Raw genomic sequence first — 21827 nt, forward strand, 5'->3', positions numbered from 1 at the left:
AGGCTCCACCTCAGCATGGAGCCCAATGTGGGACTCGATCCCATGACCCTGGGATCATGACCTGAGCTGAAACCAAGAGTTGGATGTTTATTTCTGAGAAAGAGAGACAGAGCATGAGAGAAGGAGGGGCAGAGAGAGAGAGAGAGAGAGGGAGACACAGAATCGGAAGCAGGCTCCAGGCTCTGAGCTGTCAGCACAGAGCCTGACACGGGGCTTGAACTCACAAACCACCAGATCATGACCTGAACTGAAGTCAGATGCTTAACCAACTGAGCCACCCAGGTGCCCCTATCTTTAAAATGTATGCATAATATGACTCCTTCTTACTCCCCATAGACGCTATCCTGGTCTGAGCCATGATCATTTCTCAACCGGATTAGTGCAGTAACTCCTATTGGTCTTCCTGATTCTGACCTGTTTCAGTCTATCCACAACAAAACAGCCAGAGTTATCATTTAACATTACAGATCAGATTATGTCACTCCTCTGACCAAATCCCTCACATGGCTTCCAGTATCACATAAGTTAAAAGCCAAGGTCTTTCCAGGGACTCTGATGTCAGGTTTGGCCTTCCTCACCTTCTACTGTCCATCTGGCTCCCTATCCTCCAGCAACACTGGTATCATAATTTTTACTCCAACAGGCAAGGAATAGTCTTGTCTTAGGGCTTTTACACTCATAGTCCCCTCTTCCAGGAGTATCCTCTCTGACAACTGTAGGGCTTGTTTTCTTGTTCCCCTCCTTATCCAGTTCTCATCCATGAGAGCCCCATTTAAATTATAGCCTCCATTCCTGTCCCCACCTTCCCTGCTTTATTTTCTCCTTCACTTTATCATCATCTCACATACTCTATATTTCACATAGCTTATATATTGCCTCTCTTTCACTAGACTGTGAGTCTGATGAAGACAGGACATTTTGTTGGTTCTGTTCGCTGATGCATTTCAAGTCCTAAGAACAATGCCTGAAACCTAGCAGGCATTCAAATATTTTTTTGAGGAAGCAAATACAGAAACAGGAGACATAATATGACAGTATTTGGAAAAGATAGGAAAAGTTGAAAGAGACTATAAAATAAATATGTTTAAAATTATTAAAAGGAAAGGAGTGAATATAAAGCAAATGAAGGCATTCTTCAAATCAGTCAGATTTGAAAAACAACTGATTCACTTTAGGAAGTGAAGAACAGGGGCACCTGGGTGGCTCAGTCGGTTAAGCATCCGACTTCAGCTCAGGTCATGATCTCACAGTCTGTGAGTTCGAGTCCCGCATTGGGCTCTGTGCCAACAGCTCAGAGCCTGGAGTCTGCTTCGGATTCTGTGTGTCTCTCTCTGTGACTTTCCCCATTCATGCTCTGTCTCTCTCTGTCTCAAAAATAAATAAACATTAAAAAAAAAAAAGAAGTGAAGAATATAGTGACTTAAAAAAAACCCAAAACATAATGGATCAGTTAGATTTAGAAGACAGGGGTGCCTGGGTGGCTCAGTCAGTTAAACGTCCGACTTCGGCTCAGGTCAAGGTCTCATAGTTCATGGGTTTGAACCCCACATTGGGTCCTGTGCTGACAGCTCAGAGCCTGGAGCCTGCTTTGGGTTATGTGTCTCCCTTTCTCTCTGCCCCTCCCCACTAGCACTCTATCTCTCTTTCTCAAAAATAAATAAACATTAAAAAAAATTTTAGAAGACCAATCTGAGGTCTCAATGGGGCACAGAGATAGGATGAGATAAAAATTATAAAAAATAAGTTAACACTTGGAATGAGATGGCCTGGCATGTGTTTAATAGGTGTTCCAAAGGGAAAAAAAATAGTGGAGAGGAGAGGTGGTATTTAAAACAAACAAACAACAAACAAAAACAATGGCAGAGACTTTTCCAGATTTGAAAAACAAAACATAAATCTTCAGATTAAAATAATATATAGAGTCCCAAGCAGGATTAAAAAGTAATTTATATGTAGATACATTGGGGTAAAACTGTAAAACACTGGGAAGGGAAAAATTCTAAATATAGTCAGAGAATGAAAGAATATTCTCAAGGGAACAACTATGACACTGACAGCAGACTTTTCATAAGTAACAATATATGTCAGAATGCAGCGTAATTTTACCTACAGTCCACTAATGGAAAGAACCACCATCGTAGAATTCTATACCCAGCTAAAAGTATCATTCAAGAGTGAGGGCCAGGGGCACCGGGGTGGCTCAGTTGGTTAAGTGTCCGACTTTGGCTCAAGTCATGATCTTGTGGTTTGTGAGTTTGAACCCCATGTCAGGCTCTGTGCTGACAGCTTGAAGCCTGGAGCCCACTTCAGATTCTGTGTCTCCCTCTCTCTCTGCTCCTCCCCTGTTCATACTCTGCCTCTCTCTCTCTCTCTCTCTCTCTCTCTCTCTCTCTCTTTCTCAAAAATAAACATTAAAAAATAAAAAAAATTTTTTTTAAAGAGTGAGGGCCAAATGAAAACATTTTCAAAAGAACCCTTATTGACCATTGCCTGAAATAACCACTAAAATGTGTTTATCAGTAAGGAGAAAATTGAACACAGAAGATTGGAGAGGGATTGGAGTTACAATGGAATGAAAGAAATTGGTGAACATTTTTATTACTCCAGATAAACATTCATTTATAAACGAGAGACTAATTTGGAAGAGAGGGTTAAAAACAAAGAGAAATTAAAATACTAAACCATAAGATGGCAGATGGGAGGAGGGAGATCAGAATTGAACTGTTTCATGACCTGGAAGATACAGATTTTGACTACCTTTTTAATGTCAAGTATGTGTTTTAAGTATCTAAAAGAATGAAATATAAGGTGTAATTTTCAAGCTACTAAAGGGGAAAAGGAAAATGAAAAATGCTTAATCCCTTTAATAGAAGTCAGGAGAGGAGAAAAGAGATTGAAGATTAAGAGGAGAAAAAAACAGGTACCAGTACAACACTGAACAAAAGGAAATTTGGTTAGTGATATTCTTAGACAAAATTAATTGTAAGGCAAAATGCGTTGATGCAGATAAAGAAGAGTATACTGAATAATATGTGAAAACATCCACAAGATGCAGCAATCCTAGTCTGATGATCTAGACTCAAATATATAAGGGGAAAAAAATGACGAAACTACAAAGAAAAAGTAACAAGTTCACAATTATAGTAAAAGATGTTAAATATCTGTATCAGACACTAATGAAAAAGAAGACAAAATATTAGGAAGGCTATACCAGATATGAAAAACATGATGAACAAAGATGACTTAATGTTTAAGTCATGATTAACAAAGATGACTTCATGTCAAAATACATATTCCTGGACACAACCTTCCCCATTTTTTTAAAAGTGCACAGGACCCTTATGTTTACTGACTACACACACCACATAATTGATAACATACAGAGTATATCCCTCGACCACAGCGCACAATTTTGAAAAATTAAAAATAAAAATCCCTTGTTCTTTGGAAACTAAATAAATACATTTACAAGGAGTGGTTAAAGTGCATTGGAAATTCTGAAATAATTAGAATCACATAATAATCATTGCAATATGTGCCAAAACATATGAGATTCAGATTTACATAAAAGGAAAAGCACAAAAGATTGAGAAATGAATGAATTCATCATTCAACTCGGAAAGTTAGCAAAAGAGAAAACCAAAAGAAAGAAGAAATTATATATAGAAGAAATACATTGGAAAAAAAAAAGAAATAATAAAGGAACACAAAAGCAATGCATATTCAGTAAAATAGGTCGATACAAAGAGGAAAATTTTTTAATATGAAATTTATTGTCAAATTGGTTTCCATACAACACCCAGTGCTCATCCAACAGATGCCCTCCTCAATGCCCATCACCCACTTTCCCCTCCCTCCCACCCCCCTACAAAGAGGAAAATTAAAATCACCCACACCTCTCATTATGCCCAAACACTTCCTATGAGTATTTTGGGGCAAAGCCCTTACATTAGAGACATAGAACCAGAGCAATAGCAGGAGAAGGATGGTAGGAGAGTTGCCATGCCTTTCCATAAAATATTTGGAATTTTGAAACAGGAAAAGTACTTTGAAGTTGACAAGGGGATAAAGGAAGATTCCTAGTCTATTTTTTTTTTTTTTTTGGTCTTGAAAAAGATTTTTTTTGGTCTTTGAAATATCAATATAGTCTTGGTGGAGACCAAGGTTTCAACTGGGTGAGGAAGAGACAAGGGCTTTCAGAGAAGAGATTGAGGACACAGGAGAGTTTTTGACTAGAAATCGGGAGTTCTAAAGATAACGTTAAGAGGGTTGGTGGATTGGATGAGACTGGAGAAAATACCAAAATATAGGGGGAAGCTCCAGGGATAATGGGTCCTTTGGCTTAGATACGTGGAGGGGACTGTGACCCGTAGGGAGGTGGGCATGATGTGATTGTTCCTCATGGGTGAGAACAAGTGAAAAATCAGGGTTAGCTATGGTCTCAACACTTGAATAAGACAGTGAGGACATTTGTGGGGAAGGGGCCATGGGGAATAGGAGGCTGGGTGCACCTCTGTTGCTGCCTAAGTCTTGTCTCTCCCTTCCAGTATTTTCTACTAACTTCTGGCCTCCTGAGGTCTTGTATTTCAGTACAATCTTGAATTATCTTATTTTCTTCTGCTTATTCCAGGATTAGGGGGCAGGAGGAAAAGGTTGCACCATCTGGATCTGGACATAGAGCTTCAGTTTTGACCCTATTTTTTGCTGACTGTGGGGGTCAAGTTCTCTCTGCTTAGCTACTTCAAAAAACAGGTATTCACAGGGTTCACAGTTACTGATTAGAGCTTTCTAAATGAACAAGGCAGGCCATAATATAAGCAAAAAAAAACTCCAGTGAAGGGACTTCAGTTACATTACATCTGTCCTATCAATTACGTTTCCTCTGTCTTCCCACCCCTAACATGTCCTCTGTTAGGATCCTCACAGGGACCTGGGGCAGGGGACAGGCTTACTATCCCTCAACACCGCAGTCACCGTGGCTTCATTGGGAGTCCTTACGCTTACTACCCCATCTCTGTTCCCAAGTTTATTCTTATGACTCCAATGACTCAGGCAGGACACGCGTGTGCAGGTTTACAGGTGACAGTTTTCCCAAATGCTCCCAAACTCGATGTTTTACAAGTGTATCTGCTCCTCACAGACTTTTGGCTGCACTATAAGCCTTGGGCTGAGAAAGAATAGTCGAGTCTGGTTATCAAAGCTTTGTGTAAATAAACTGGGACGTCACTATATCTCTCTTGGCTATAGAGCTAGGTATATGGACAATCCCTCTTGGATGGTCTCCAAAGTGTGGTTAGTTATTGAAGTGTAAAAAAAGACCTCCTTATAAGGAAGTTTTACCTAGAAGGAAGAGCCCCCCAGCACTGGCTTAGCAAATAGTATTATAGTGTAGCTGTGAGGCACGGGGAGCCAAATATGATTCTCCCTGCCCTCCACCGAAGGCCCAGCCTCGTTTTTATAGGCCAGACATAAATCTGGGAAAGTGTTTATAAAATAGACTGGGTCTATCTGGAAGGTTTAAAAAACAACTTTTATAGGTTAATTCTTAGGAAATCGATTTGAGGCTATTTAGAGATGTGGTTTTTGCGGGGAATGGGATCCGTCTCACCTTATCTTGCCCTGTCCACTTGGAGGGTGTGGTTCATTCAACAAAACAGCACAATTAATTTTAGAGAGGCCTGCTTTATTGTGCCAGTATGAAAAGACAGGGGCAATCCTTATGAAATATTTATTAGTGGACCTCAAATCTCAATGCTTTTTTTTTTTTTTTCCTACCTTGTTACGCCATTTCATATCTGCATTCCCACTTGGGATCCAGCTTCCAATTGTGGCAGGGATGGCTGGAGTAGATCTTAAAACTCTTGTCCTGGTAGCGACTTTAAAACATATTTCACGAAACCTGCCAATCTTGCAAACGAGGAGGACGATGCTCCGAAGGGACTCTTTTCTTTCAACGAACACCCACTGTATGCAAAGCACAAGGCATGGCCCTTGGTGGGATACAAAAACACAAGTGCCAATGTTCTTGTTCCTGGGAGCGTTCTCTACGATAAGGGAGTTAAAAAAAGAAAACAAGTTGTGCTCGCTTCTGTAGCACATATACTAAAAAAAAACCAAGTTACAAATAACTGTGATATGGGATATGATAAGAGCTGTAAATGAGGGAAAATACCAAATGCAGTGTGCTGGAGTTTGTGGGTGTTAGCTCTTCTTGGGGGAGAGTGCAAACTGATAGTGATCATCAAGTTCTTGGCATTTAAGGGCGATCCGGGTGAACTGGTAGGACTTTTGCCCAGTGCCGATGGGAGTTAACTGTAAGCCTACTGTGATAGGAGCTCCCCAGGCATGGAAAGGAAGCAGTAGGAGTCCAGTTTAGACAGAGAGTAAACCACAGCAGGGAAAGACTAATTAGTAAGGTAGGAGACATGGGCTGGGGCAAGATGACAGAGACCCTTGAAGGTTGGGGCAAACAGTGCGTGATTTCCTGGGTAGGCAGTGCTGGCCATCAGGGGCTCTCCCCGGAAGTGGGATGGATGGGATAGCAGGGAAACAGCAAGCACAGAAACAGAATAACAACAAGAGGAATTTCAGGAGAATGTCCCGTCCCAGAAGCAAGGAAGAAAAGAGGTTCGAAGGGTAGACGGTGGTTCAAAGGGTTTACTGTTTCCAAGAGGTAAAGAGAATGGCAGAGACGTATTTGGCGCAGGAGTCCGATTTCGGGGGGACGGGTTCGGCAGTGAGCGCTTGAAGGGAATGTGGACAGACTCTGGGAAGTTCTTATGGGTAGTTTGCTAGTAGGGGAAAAATAAAGTTATGAAGATAGTTTGTGTGTATGTGTTGGGGGCAGGGAGGAATAAGGTCTCAGGGAATGATTATAGGGAAAAAAAAATAATTGCAATGAAAGCCCAGATTTTCAGGTGTCTGGAACCCTGATGAGAATGGGTGCTAAGATTCTTGATGTGTTTTTTTTTTTTCTTTCTTTTGTCCATGGTATTGATATGGACCATTTCCTAAAATTGAAAAGCTGTGTCACCTTCCTATGTCATCACTAATGACCTTGGATTTGGAAATCTGGACTCTATCTGACCCTGACAGCGCTGAGAGTTGGGTTGATGAGAAGAGTAGGGCACCACGTAGCAGGGTGGGCTCACAGCATGCATCGTCGGGGACCCCAAGGTTGTACCTCATGATGGCACCCGTTCCCAAGAATCTGCAAAATACAGCGACTAGCCATTTGGATTATCCCGACTCTGCAGACCAGATCAAAGGAGATTAAATTGACGCGTTACCCCCTTTACTCAAGCATTTGGCAAATGTCTCATTCTTTTAGAGATGATTTTGAGTTTTGTAGAATTAAGACCTTTTTTTTTTCTTCTCTCCCCAAGCATATTTCTCTCAGTTTTCAAAAGGTTGGGTACTTGTGGGAAATTTAATCCACATGTTTATGATTCATTTTGACTCCACTCCTTTCAAATTTATCTTTGGAGCATGAGTTGGTACTTGAGAAGCCTTTTAAAGTTCAGGACTTTTAGAACCAGATAGTTATTTTGCTAGCTGTGTCTTGAAAACACATATCAAAAGTTTTCGTTAAGATCAAAACTCAGAGTTTGGAGGGTCGGTTGAATGTAGCAAACTCCCAGGTCACGGGCAGTATATTTCCCACAGCAAATCTGCGGACAAAAGACGAGGAAGATACACAAGGAGCCACTTCCCTGAGTGGTGAAGAAAGGGTATCTGTGTTTAGAGGAATGTCATCCGGGTTGCTTCAAATATTCCCAGAGACGGCAGTTCTGGGAAGCATCATGGCATCTGTGTCCTCCCTGGTAGGCCCTGCTTCTTTTTATAGATTCTTCTTCATAGATCTTTGAGGTACTGGAACATTCTGGGACCCCCTAACTGCTCGTTCAAACCCCTCACTTGAAAGATGAGATTGAAGCTCAGAAAGGTTCAATGTCTTACCCAAGATCTCACATACTTTAGTTTAAGACTGTCTACAAGCTTCTGCTATAGCCATCTCACCCCAGAGAGAGGAGTATTTGATGAAAATCAGGGTCACACTGGAGGTACTTGGGATTGGGTCTAGGCAGGGTGGCAGTGCCATTTTTTGGAGCATGAGAAAGAGTTTGAACCCTACTTGTACATGGAGTACGCGCTTTGAGTTTGTCTCCTTCGGATTTTCCTTTTGGGGTTCTGCCTCCTCTTTGGAAGAGGGGAGTGAGAAAGAACTCTGAAGGAAAGGACTTTCAAAGCCCGAAAGCGGTAAAGCATCACATGGAATCCTCTGATGTGAAGCCCTATTTCTACAGCATTATTTAACAAAGATTCTTAGGGCACGCTGATTACTCTGTAAACAGATGCCTTCCATGCTCAAATGGATACATATTTCCTGTTCCAGAACACTAATGCTTACTGGATGAGTCAGTGGGTGACCATTCTAAGTATGTTGGATCCACTCAGTCACAGCAGGGGAAATCTATTGACCTTGGATACAAACTTTGGCCCAGAACAACTGCACTCGGTTATTTTGTTGTAAAAAAATGTGGGAAATAGATGCATATCAGCAAAGGTCTTGGTCTTTGCTCAGCAAGGAAACTAGTGGTGAAATTTATGAAGGTTTTTATCACAGTGAGGTCAACAGAATATATTCACACACATGCCATTTAAAATAGCGTTTATTTGTTTTACAAATGATTATAAAAGTACTATATGTTCGTGGTGGAAAACTCAAAAAATGCCAAAAGTGTAAAGAAGAAAAAATAAATTATAATTCCATTACCAATGTTAGAGATAACCAATGTTAACATTAATTTTTGAGAGTTTCCTGTCTTTTTAGTGAGCGTATAGATTCTTTTATTTTTTGTGCAAAGGTACTCTTTTCCTATGTTGTAAACTGGTTTTTTTTTTATAACTGTAAAGATCAAAAGAAAGATGTCTCATAAGCGTCTAAGAACAATAGCCACGATTGTATTGGGTCTCAGGTCCGGTATGACATCCAAAGCATCTATAGGATCTGAAGCAGCTCAAGTTCATGGATCTTTAGTCTCTACGTGTTGTTTCTTTTTCTCTCTGTCTGCTTTTCTTCCCACCACTGATAACCAACGTCAATTTTTCTCTACCTGCTAGCTTCTTCTCACACAAGGTTTCTCATTTCTTATAGCTTTGGCTTGCTGTGACTCATGGGCCCCCTTCTACCTCGGGGCCATTCTTTCTAAATACCATTTGTGTGACATTTCCCAGTTCCGACTATTCAGAGAGAGAATCTGATTTAGTCACCTAATAACTCTTATCTCAATTTAAGCACGGCTTGGCGCACAGGCTCTCCCCTAAATTGTTGGCCAGCTGGTCAGTCACTTCTCTGATCTATTCAGGTGTGGGCAGATGAGGACGAGATTCAGGTAACATTTAGACCCTAATGTTGGAGGCAATTTGAATCACCCCAAACCCAGCTATTCAGTCACAAATGCTGTTTATGTTTTTATGATTTTTCCTTTCATTTTTTACATGATAGGCGCACATATGTGGGTGTGTGTGTGTTTGCATGTGCGGGTATGTATTTTAAAAATTTGATCACATCCCACATTTTTAGCCAAACATGGTATTCTGAACATTTTCTTAGGCATTTAGGAGTTTACAAAACCTGATTTGGAGGGGTGTGCAATAGTTTACTTTATGGGCATACCAATAGCTGATTTCACAATCCCAGCATTACTGGGCGCTATCTGGTGTCTGCAGAAGAAAGAGGGACTCTGTTCCCGTGTCACCTAGTGACAGTTTCTTATCATTGGGGGGCGTGGTCAGTTGCTAGGAGGCTAAAAATTGGCTCATATCTACTCCAGGCTCTTCAGGTAGATAATTCAGTTTCATGAGAATAAGGATACTTGCATTCTGTTTGTCTTATTTCCTCTCTCTCTTTTTTTTTGCAAAATTTTTTAGACTATATAGAATTTATTTTGATGTATGGCATAAGGAAAGACTTTAACCTTTACATTTTTTTTTCTTAAAAATTTATTGTCCCAGGGGCGCCTGGGTGACTCAGTCGGTTAAGCATCTGACTTCAGCTCAGGTCATGATCTCACAGCTTGTGGGTTCGAGCCCCTCGTTGGGCTCTGTGCTGACAGCTCAGAGCCTGGAGCCTGCTTCAGATTTGTGTCTCCCTCTCTCTCTGCCCCTCCCCCTCTTGTGCGCCCATGCTCTCTCTCTCTCTCTCAAAAATAAACATTAAAAAAAAAATTTTTAAAATTATTGTCCCAGAACAATTTGCTGTCCTCTCTTTCTCAGCTGATTTGGAATATCATGTAATTTATTTCCTTGATTCTCAGATGAAGTGGACTGTGAGAGTCACCTCTCATTTAAAAACAGAGCGATTGAAAATTCTTGAGTCACATCCTGATATCAGAAATATTACAGTCAAGAAATACGGTACCAAACTGTCCGATCTACCTAGCTGTTTCTAGACTTTCTATTCTTTGGCACTGACCTATTTTGGAGGTTATTTTCATAGTTGTGAGTTAGAATGTGTTTTGGCATCTAGCATGTTTATAATTTGTAATATTTTAATTCAATTAAATACAATTACAATTATGTTGTATTTTGCCCAAATCTTGTCCATTTGTGATTCTTTATGATCTTCAAAATGAATTCTCTCTAATACTATTCTTCAAAGAATTAACATTGAATTTGCAGTTAACGTTGCCATAAATTTGAAAGAACTTACGTGTTGATGCTATCCATACTTTGATAACTGGATTTTTTATACTACTTATTATTAATTCTAATAGATTTTCAGCTGGTTCTCTTTAGTTTTCCATGTGTGTGCCGATTTGATATTGAATATCTTATTAATGTTGTGTCTGATTTTAATGGAAATCCTTCTGGTGTTTAACCATTCTGTATGATATTGTCTATTGGTCCAAGGTCTATCAAGGACACACTCTATATTCTCTTTTTATCTTACTGGATTTTAAACATTTAGCCATACTTTCTTTCTTTTTTTTTTTTAATGTTTATTTATTCTTGAGACAGAGACAGAACGTGAACAGGAGAGGGGCAGAGAGAGAGAGAGACACACAGAATCCGAAAGAGGCTCCAGGCTCTGAGCTGTCAGCACAGAACCTAACGCAGAGCTTGAACTCACGAACTGTGAGATCATGACCTGAGCCGAAGTCAGATACCCAACTGACTGAGCCACCCAGGTGCCCCAGCCATACTTTCTATACAAACTCTACTTTGCCTCTTTGTCTGTATTATATTTGTCAGTGTTTCCCATTCTGCCGCCATATTCATAAGGGAGATTCAGTCTATAGTTTTCTCGGTTTTTTCCTTTTCCTTTTTCCTTTCTTGTCCTTTTGGCTCATCCCTGGTATAGAGGGTTGAATTATTCAGATGTCTTACTTTTGGTCTGTGGCAGATGTCACCATGTATTTATTTACTTGTCTACCTGTTTATTTATTCCCGTTTATCCCCATCCCCCTACTCTCCTGCGCCTCCTGTCTCCCTCCCCCACAAACAAGTATTGTAACATTTTACAAGTGCTTTTATTTGCCTGGGTCTTTGAAAACGTGCATTGCCTCCATGATGGATGTATTGTTAATTTATTTTGTTATAGATCTCATGCTCTTTTTTTTACTTTTTGCACTAAGCCCTCTGTGTTAAGGACCCACCCACATTGCTGCAGAGCACTTTGGGTGTGTCATTCAATGAACTTCTTTAATTGAGGATTTTGTGACATGGTTATTCCAGCTCCATTAAGTAAATGTCGATGCACGCCATGTTTTATTTTTTAATATTTTGGAACGGAATACTTGTTCCTTGAACATTTACAAAGTTTGAAAGTTCACTTCATCCGTAAAACTATTTGCACCTGATGCCTCTTGGGGATGAGTTGTTAAACACATGCACACCCTCTTCCATCATTATTGGTATGTTTAAGTTTTTTGGCCTCTTGCTGGGAAATTTTTAATAGTAATTTTTTTTCTGAGAAAATTATTACTTTTCAAATTTAGTAGCATAAAGATATTAGTATCTTTATAACTTCTAAATAATCTTTTTTCACAGTGTGGTTACATTGATTTTTATGTTCCTCATGCTTCATATTTGTGTGTTTGCTCTTGCTTTTTAAAAAATTAAACTTCTACTCATTATTCCTGATACAGAAGTAATATACGCATATTTAATAAGTGGACTTTAATGATTTTCTTTTTGTGCAGTTAAGCTTGTCCAGCACTGGTTCTATTCTACCATTTTAAAAAAAGAAACAAGTTTCTTTTTTTTTTTGGTTTGTTTTTTGGGGTGTTGAGTTTGGTAAGTTCTTTATAGATTTTGGATACTAACCCTTTATCTGTAATATCATTTGCAAATATCTTCTCCCATTCCATTGGTTGCTTTTAGTTTTGTTGATTGTTTCCTTCTCTGTGCAGAAGCTTTTTATCTTGATGAGGTCCCAGTAGCTCATTTTTGCTTTTATTTTCCTTGCCTCCAGAGACATTTTAAGTAAGAAGTTGTTGTGGCAGAGGTCCAAAAGGTTGCTGCCTGTTTTCTCCTGTAGGGTTTTGATGGTTTCCTGTCTCACGTTTAGGTCTTTCATCCATTTCGAATTCATTTTTGTCAGGACTACACTGTATGTTACCTAACTTGAATTGAAATTAAAAAATAAATAAAATAAAATAAAAAAGAAACAAGGTTTTTTTATTGATAAGTTTAAATGCTTCTTAGTTTTCTAAATAAATTTTTAAAAATAACTTTGTATTTGTCTCTCTCTTCCACCTACATTTTTTAGATTTACTTTCTTGGGCTTTTTCAGCTTATTGAATTGAATACTTAGTTCACATACTTTCAGTCTTTCCTGCTTAATAATAAAATCTCATTGCTACTAATTTTCCTTACTATATCTTTGGTCACAGCTCCTATATTTTACATATTCTATTCTTATAAGTTTTAAGAAAATTTTTAAATGTTTTTATTTATTTTTGAGAGAGAGAGAGAGAGAGAGAGAGAGAGAGAGAACGTGAGCAGGGGAGGGCCAGAGAGAGAGAGGAAGACACAGAATCCGAAGCAGACTCCAGGCTCTGAGCTGTCAGCACAGAGCCCAACATGGGGCTTGAACTCACAAACTGGGAGATCATAACCTGAGCCAAAGTCGGATGCTTAACCGACTGAGCCACCCAGGTGCCCCTGTTGTAATGTTTAAAATAGTCTATACTTGCAGTTTTGATCTCTACTTTGTCTTGAGAGTTATTTAAAAGAGTCGAACATTTCTACTGTTCTTCTGTTATGAATTTCTGAGTTTATTACCCTGTGGTTAGAGAAGATGAGAACATGGTCAGCATTGTTTCTGCTTATTGAAAACTGTCAGGATTTTCTGTGTGGCCTAATACATAATCCATTTTTGTTGATGTTACAAGGCTTTTGAAAGGAATATGTATTTTCTGAATCTGTTTGAAGCTTGCTGTACATCTATTAAATCAATCATATGAAAACATCTTTTTTTAAAGTTTTTATTTATATTTCAGTTAGTTAATATACAGTGCAATATTAGTTTCAGGTGTAGAAAACATCTTTTTTACTTTGTTTTTCCTCATATGTGTCTATGTGTGTTGGGTCTACCTGAGCGGATGAAGCCTGGAGATGTTATATTAATGACTCCCCTTGTAACTGTGGTTTTGTCACTTTCTCCTTGTGGTTCCAACCGTCTTTTGTTCTATTTCATCAGTGGGATCAATGAAATATCTTCCAACATTTCTTTAGCTGTGTTCTCTAAGATACTGCAAGGGACAGGTATGTTCCAGAGCAAAGCATGGCTTAATTTTACTAAGTCTGCTTTGATTGGTGTTAGGTTAGGGGAAATTCAGACCATATTCTTTTTTTTTTTTAATGTTTATTTATTTATTTTGTAAGAGAGAGAGAGAGCGAGAGAGAGACAGAGAGAGAGAGCACATGAGCAGGGAGAGGCAAAGAGACGGGGAGAGAGAATCCCAAGCAGGCTCCATGCTGTCAACACTGAGCCCAACGTGGGGCTCGATCTTGTGAACCACAAGATCATGATCTGAGCTGAAATCAAGAGTCAGACACTTAATGGACTGAGCCACCCAGGTGCCCCTGACCATATTCTAACACTAGTTCAATCTTGATGATTGTTATTATGTGAGTTTTTACATTTTTCTTCTTCCTTCCTTCCTTCCTTTATTTTTTTTATTTATTTTATTTTATTTTTTTTTTAATTTTTTTTTTTAATGTTTATTTATCCTTGAGACAGAGAGAGACAGAGCGTGAACAGGGGAGGGGCAGAGAGAGAGGGAGACACAGAATCCGAAACAGGCTCCAGGCTCTGAGCTGTCAGCACAGAGCCTGACGCGGGGCTCGAACTCACAGGCCGTGAGATCATGACCTGAGCCGAAGTCGGACGCTTAAGCGACTGAGCCACCCAGGCGCCCCTTCCTTTATTTTTTTTTTTAAATTTTTAATGTTTTTATTTATTTTTGAGACAGAGAGAGACAGAGCATGAGCAGGGGAGGGGCAGAGAGAGGGAAAGACACAGAATCTGAAGCAGGCTCCGGGCTCTGAGCTGTCAGCACAGAGCCAGATGCAGGGCTCGAACTCACGGAGTGTGAGATCATGACCTGAGCTGAAGTCAGATGCTTAACCGACTGAGCCACCCAGGCACCCCCCTTTATTTAATTACTCAGGGTATATCCACTGAAGATGCCTTCCATAGGTCTCCATTGAACACCTAATATGTATTTATTGAAAATCATTTAAAATTATGCGTGCCCCTTCCTGCGAGAGGATTATTCTTTCCCACCCCAAAGAGGTCCATCAGTGCCACTTGACTTGCTATGGCTAATGGCATGTGACCACCAGTGATACATGCTATATCTGAGTGCCATGCTTTGAACGTTGTTGCTTAATCCACATTGTTTCCTTCTCTACTATAAGAAAAGCTCATCCAAGTAGGGGCCACTTCTTTGTCCGAGTCCCTGAACAAAGTCAGCGTGGCATACCACAAACTGTCAAGAACATGTCATGTGTGTGGGAAACAAAGCTTTGTTGTGGCCTCTGAGATTTTGGCATTGTTTGTTAAGAATGCATAACTTAGGAACAGCTGATGAATATGTACATGTGCTGTTTTATCCATTAAGGGTCTAATTAAGACCCCAAACAGACACAGCCCCTTCTCTTGTGACACTTACGGGAAGTGGGAAGTGTCTGTAGGAAGGGTTGTAAAGCCACCGTTTACATAGATTTTGGTAATATCTACTAGTTTTCTTCATATAGAATCTTGTTGGGCTTTTACAAAATATTTTGCATTTTTTTGTTATTGGGAATATAAACCTTTTCATTATGTTATGTAAGTACATGTGGCTGGTATATGGGAAATCTACAGATTTTTGTATCCATGTGTATTATCTGGGCACTTTATTAAGCTTTCACATTTTAACAGCTAAGTAGTTATTTGTTGTATTTCCTAAGTATATAATCATATTTCTAATAAGAACTTTGCATCTTTGCAATGGTTATAATCAATTTCCATCTTGTATCTCATATAATTGGCCAGATTTCCATAAAATAAATAATAATGTGAGAGCAAACATTCCTGCCTTTCTTCTGATTCTGATAGGAAAGTGTCCAGTGTTCGACTCTTAAGTTCTGACTTACTGAAGAGAAATTATCTTTGCCATGTTGAGGAGATCATTTCTTGTCTGTACTTTTCTCTGAGTTTTTATTCCGAATATGTGCTGCATTTTCATAGGTGTTTCTTTACTTTCTGCTCAAATGATTACACGTCTATCTTTGATGTATTTTGTTCATTGGATTCCTACTATTAAAACTCTCCTGCATTCCTTGATAACCCTAGTTGATTATGATGGATGACCTTTTAATATATGATTCAGTTCAATTGGCTGCTCCTTTATTTGGTGTCTTGAGATCTGTGTTCATAATGGGTTTGGTTTATAGTTCTTTTTTTGTAGGGGCTATCTTTGTGAGCATTTCATATCAAGATGACCCTTACTTGCAGTGAACATTTAAATTTTTATTATTTATTTATTTTTTTACTATTCAGGAACAGTTTATATGCAGGGGGATTATCTGGTCCTTGAAAGTTTCAACCGACTTGATAATAAAACTGTCTGGGTGAACATCTCTTCAGGAGGTGATGCATTAGTAACTTCCTCAGTTGCTTTGATGGGTTTATTTTCCACGTCAGGTTTTGTATGTCTTGAGGCAGTTTTTCAGTGGTTCCTCCAAGACCCGGATTTGGTTTGGATCTGAGTCCATCCTTGATGGAAGATTCCATCACCTGATCAGACAAGGTCTTTAGCTGAATTCTGCTTCTAGAATCATAATATTTGCCTTGAGTCCCAGAGGGCGGGGAGTTCACTCAGTAGTCTATCTTTTGGTACTTTTGCTCCTTCATACATGTTTTCATGTGTGCTAGGATTTGAGTTGAGACTTTTGCTTTCACTGTAACATATATCAGGAAATGGGGGTGGGAGGCAGACCTGGAGCCTCACAGGCTCCTAGCCATTACATCTTGCTGGTATTCACCAAGAAGAACTTGGAAATTGTACAGTAGCCAGATTGGCTCAGGTTGTATGCTCTCAGAATTCCTCTTGCTGTATGTGGATGACATTGGAGGAGGGGTACTTTTTGCCTCAGAAAGGTGTTCCTCACACAACAAAGAGAGCCGCCATTATCACGAGCCTTGAGTACCTGAGTGTATTTGTTTCCTTGGGTTGTCATCCAAAGTACCACAGACTGGGTGGCTTGAACAACAGATATTTATGGTCTCACGGTTCTGGAGACCAGAAGTCAAGGTGTGGGTAGGGTTGGCCTCTTCCAAGGGCTGCAGGGGAGGCTCTGTTCCAGGCCTCTCTCTCAGCTTTTGGTAGATTTGCCAGCAACCTTTGGCTAGGAGCTACATCACTTCATTACTTAGTCTTCACATGACATTCCCCTGTCTCTTCACTTTGTCTTCCTTGTTCTGCGTGTCTGCCTGTATCCAAATTTCTCCTTTTATATGGACACCAGTCATATTGGATGAGAGCCCATCCTAATGACTTCATGTGAATTTGATTACCTCTGTAAAGACTCTGTTTCCAAGTAAGGTCACATTCTGAGGTACCCGGGGGTTGAGACTTCAATGTGTTCTTTTTTGGGGTTGAGGGACACAATTCAACCCATCCTCCAAGTAAGACTACCAATAGAAGGAAGGTCAGAAGGACTTCCTCACCACCCTTTGGACTGATGGCATTCATTGTGTGTCATGAAGCAAACGTGAATGGGTACATCACCAGCTGTCTGTCTGAATCCACTCCATCAGCCTTCTTAGTAGATAGCTTTTTCAGATTCTACTGACAGACTGTTCCAATCTTCCCATATTAAGTCTTGGGGGGATAAGGGGGGCTTTGGCAATTCTTTGTTTCTGTGACAGTATTTTTTTTCTGGGATGAGGAGAGAGGAGAGGGGCTATTTCAGGACCTGCTAACTAGATGCCAAGGATTGTAAGCCAGAAGTTGGTCTGGGTCTAGGCTCCATTTTTCTTTCTTTACTTCTTCCCTGTGTGCAGTACGGCAGATTGCCCTCCCAGACCACACCTGTGACAGCATCCCTGCCTTGGGGGCTGGAGGAGCAAAGAACAAGTCTAGGATGCAGGGCATCCTTTATGCAGACTGCCAAGGGAAGGATTTCTGTGGGGTTAGAGCTTCTCCGCATACCTCTGGTGTCATACCGATGGTCTCTGTGTATCCTCTGCAGGGATTCCTGGCTGTCTTGGTTGCTCACAACTCTATTATCTTCTGCAGGCTCACAGCTTATAAAATAGCTGTTTGCGCCAAAGCTGTAAAATAAAGAATCATATTTGACTCTCAGGTTTTGCCTCCTCTCTCGCTAGCTAAGTGATGTGACATTTCGAATTTGGAATTTTCAAGTTTAGCTTACACTTCTGGCTTTTACTCATTTTATCAAGGTCTTACTGGGATGCTTGTCAGTTTCCAAAGCGCTCTGATATGATCTCATCTTATTCTCGCCATGGGTTGCTTTTCTGCTCATTTTTCATGGCGATAACTCACAGAAGTTAACTGGAGGCACAGGGGCGAGTTGGCCAAAGCCACACAGATAGTGGTAGAGCCAGGACTGTGATTCTCAGCCCGGCTCCTTTCCATGAGGTCATTCTGCTCCCCTGCTACCTCACGGGCAGGCCAAGTCTCGGCTCTCACTCAAGAGCTCAAAATACCACCGCATCCTTCCCGGAGCCCTCTCGGGTTAAACAGATGGGAATAACTGACAGCTTTCTTCTGGCTCCCATGGCCTGCTTTCTCTAGTCTCAGAATGGTTTTTACATGAACAAATTTTTTTTTTTAATGTTTATTTATTTTTGAGAGAAAGAGGGAGACAAATCGCGAGAGGCAGAAGGGTAGAGAGAGAAGGAGACACAGAATCTGAAGCAGGCTCCAGCCTCCGAGCTGTCAGCACAGAGCCCAAAGCAGAGCCCGAACCCACGAACTGCGAGATCATGACCTGAGCTGAAGTCAGACGCTTAACAAACTGAGCCACCCAGGTGCCCCAGTTTTTACATTTTTTTTTAAGAAAATGGAGAAGAGGAAGGAGATGTGACAGAGACCCACGTGTGGACCACACAGTCTTTTTTCTTGACTGCCTGCTGGCTCCTGGTCTAGATGGCTGTGTCTCCTTTGATCCACTTTTAAAATTCACTTACGCTCTATCTGTATTTATGACGTCAGTTTTGGTCGGCGATTTATTTATTTGTTGCTTTTGAACAGTCAAACTCCTGCTCGATGTTCCTGTTATATTTCTCCCCCTTTTCTATCAGGGGCTGAGGAACAGATGCAATGTGGAAGGAACCACTTCTTACAATTCATTTGCAAAGAGCGTGAGGGTCTTGGCATCAAAGATGTTAGTTCATACTATAGACCTCGTGGACAGTACATCCAGTAAGTACTCTTAAAGTTCAAGAGGGGGGAATTCTCGAGGATGGGATAGTGAGCCCATGGGGATGTGTTCCAGTTTGCTGCTGTCCCCAGCCTCAATTAACTGAGGAAGTTTTGGGGTAGGAAATGGAACCTTTGCTGAGTTTCAAAAAAGGGGTTAAGGACTGAATAATAAACAAATCGGAATGGAGATTGTACTTCAAGCAGGTAGACCGATAATAATAAGAAATAGCCTGGTGTGAGTCTTCTTCATAGCATTTATTATCAGTGAAATGAGTGAGCAGTTGATAATCTTGATTTTTCAATTTTTAAATAATTTTTAAGGACTCCTGGGTGGCTCAGTCGGTTGAGCATCCAACTCTCAATTTTGGCTCAGGTCATGATCTCATGGTTTGTGGGATTGAGCCCCACGTTGGGCTCTGCGCACTGAGAGTGCAGAGCCTGCTTGGGAATCTCTCTCTCCCTCTCTCTCTGCCCCTACCCCAATTGTGCGTGTGCTCTCTCTATCTCTCTCTCAAAATAAATAAATAAACTTAAAAATAAGTAAATAAATTTTAAATAATTTTTAGAGGAGTTTCAGGTTCACAGCAAAACTGAGCAGAAAGTCCAGAGATTTCTCATATACCCTCAAGGCCCCACACATGTGTCCCCTCCCGTTACCAACATCATGCCCCATCAGATGGGTATATTTCTTCCACCCGCTGAACTACATTGACACATCACCATCCGGAGTCCATAGTTTATATCAGGGTTCACTCTTGGCCTTGTACATTCTGCGGGTTTAGACAAACGTTTCCACCATTATAGTATCATACAAGGTGTGTTTAATATTTGATCCAGCAAGAAACAGTAAGCCCCTGAGGATAGGGGCTTCCCCACCGAGTACAGGGACTGTGACTTGTTCTCGGCACATCCCCACTGCTTAGCACAGTGCCCGCAATGGAACAGGGGCTTGAGCACTATTTGTTGAAAAGAATGGTGGTCTGTAAGACTATGAAAGCTGATTAGGATATGAGAGTGGGTGGTCTTCGGTGCCAAGCTAAGTGCCTGGACATTTATCCCATCTATAGTTCAAGGATCCACAGACCATAGCCTGCAGGCCAAAGCCACATATTGTCTCTAGCTGCAGAGTAGGGCAGCAATTAGAGATGGTGAAGTCCATCCCCTGTATGATTTGCCCATGATGGTGGTGGAGAAAGGCATGGGGAAACCTACTGCTTCTGTAAAGGCGGTACTACGTTTCCAGGAGCTGGGAGGTCTGGCACAACGAATCCATCAAAGCCCCAAGTCCAAGTGCCCTCCCCCACCCCCTAGCCCAGGGACTCCCCTGGGCACCCCCATCTTGGCCAAGAATTCTCATGGTCACAGTCAGAGAAGCATTCCATTCTCAGGAAAACATCCCGAGCTTTGGGCACCTGGATGGCTCAGTCGGTTAAGCCTCTGACTCTTGGTTTTGGCTCAGGTTATGATCTCACAGTTTGTGAGTTTGAGTCCTTCATCGGGCTCTGTGCTGACAGTGAGGAACCTGCTTGGGATGCTCTCTCTCTCTTTCTCTCTGCCCCTCCTCTGCTTGTGTTCTGTCTCTTTCTCTCAAAATAAATCAATAAACATTAAAAAAGACAACAACATTGCGAGCTTTGCTTACGTCTACACAACTCCCTCTCATCTTGTGCCTTGGCTACGTTTACAATTTTCGGAGAGGTGCCTAGCAAATGGCTTCCTCGGGGATTCCCCAGGCTTCTTTATTGCTCATAATTCTCTTATCTGAAGGTTAACAGTTTATAAAATAGATACTTTGGCCAAGGTTGCATAACAAAGAATTACATTTGCTTCTCGGTCTTGTTTCCTTCTCCTCTTGGTGGTTGAGGAGTATGGCGTTTGGGATTTTGAATCTTGTGGTTAGGTACATTTTTGGCTTTTCCCAATTTAATCAGCGAATGATCATGCAGGCAGCTTCTCAGGGACTTTGCTGGTTATTCGTTAACGCACTGTTTAAACTCTGAGAATTTTAGGCCATAAGGTTCAAAAGATGCTCCAAAGAGTAGAGTTTCCAGAGAAAGTAGGTTAGATCCAGAGAAAGTGATCTTTACAGGCTGGTGTGTGATGTTTTGTATGACTCTCCCTGCTCAGCTGTGCCTGATACTCTAGAAATATTCCTTATTTATGTTCTTCTTACTTTATTTTCATTATATGGTGTTCTTCTTTAGACATATTAATAACTCTTGGGACTCCAATATTGCCCAGTTTTAACTTTGTTAAGTGTTTATGTTCCAGTGTAATTTAAGATGATTTCAGGGCCTTCGGTGAACAATAGGGTCATAAGATTTGGGGTAAAAGGCACAAGTGTGTGAATTACTCAATAGACCAAGTGTTTGAGCCTGCAATTTCATGGGGCAACATCTATGATCTCACGAAGGTGTATAAACCACATGAAAGCTTGCTCTTTGTACTGATAATACATAAAATTTTTACAGCTAGAGCCTTGTTTTCCCTCATTTTGCCCACCCCACTTCACTAGGTCTCTACAGATTATGTAAGAATCTTCCCCAAATATGGGCCTTCTAAAAGTGGAATATTTACTTCGCAGGACTTCTTCATTTGCTTGAGGATTCTGATTTGAGTGGAGATGGGTAAATGGGTATTTTAGCTGGCTGGGAACTAGGATGTAGACATCCCTGGGGAGGGAAGTCATCTCCTTTTATTCGTCTTCCAGGCTCCCCATCATCCTTCTGATCCCAACCAAGCTGGGAGTGGGGTCACCTTGACTCATCTGCGGAAGGCTTGGGGATTCTCTCTGGGAATTTAGAAAGACACTAATCCCACTGAAAGACATTTGGCAGACTGAAGAGGGCCCAGAACAAGCCAAAACTGCAGGGGGGAAAA

The sequence above is a fragment of the Panthera leo genome, chromosome E1 (genome assembly GCF_018350215.1).
Source record: "Panthera leo isolate Ple1 chromosome E1, P.leo_Ple1_pat1.1, whole genome shotgun sequence".
Classification (NCBI taxonomy): Eukaryota; Metazoa; Chordata; class Mammalia; order Carnivora; family Felidae; genus Panthera; species Panthera leo.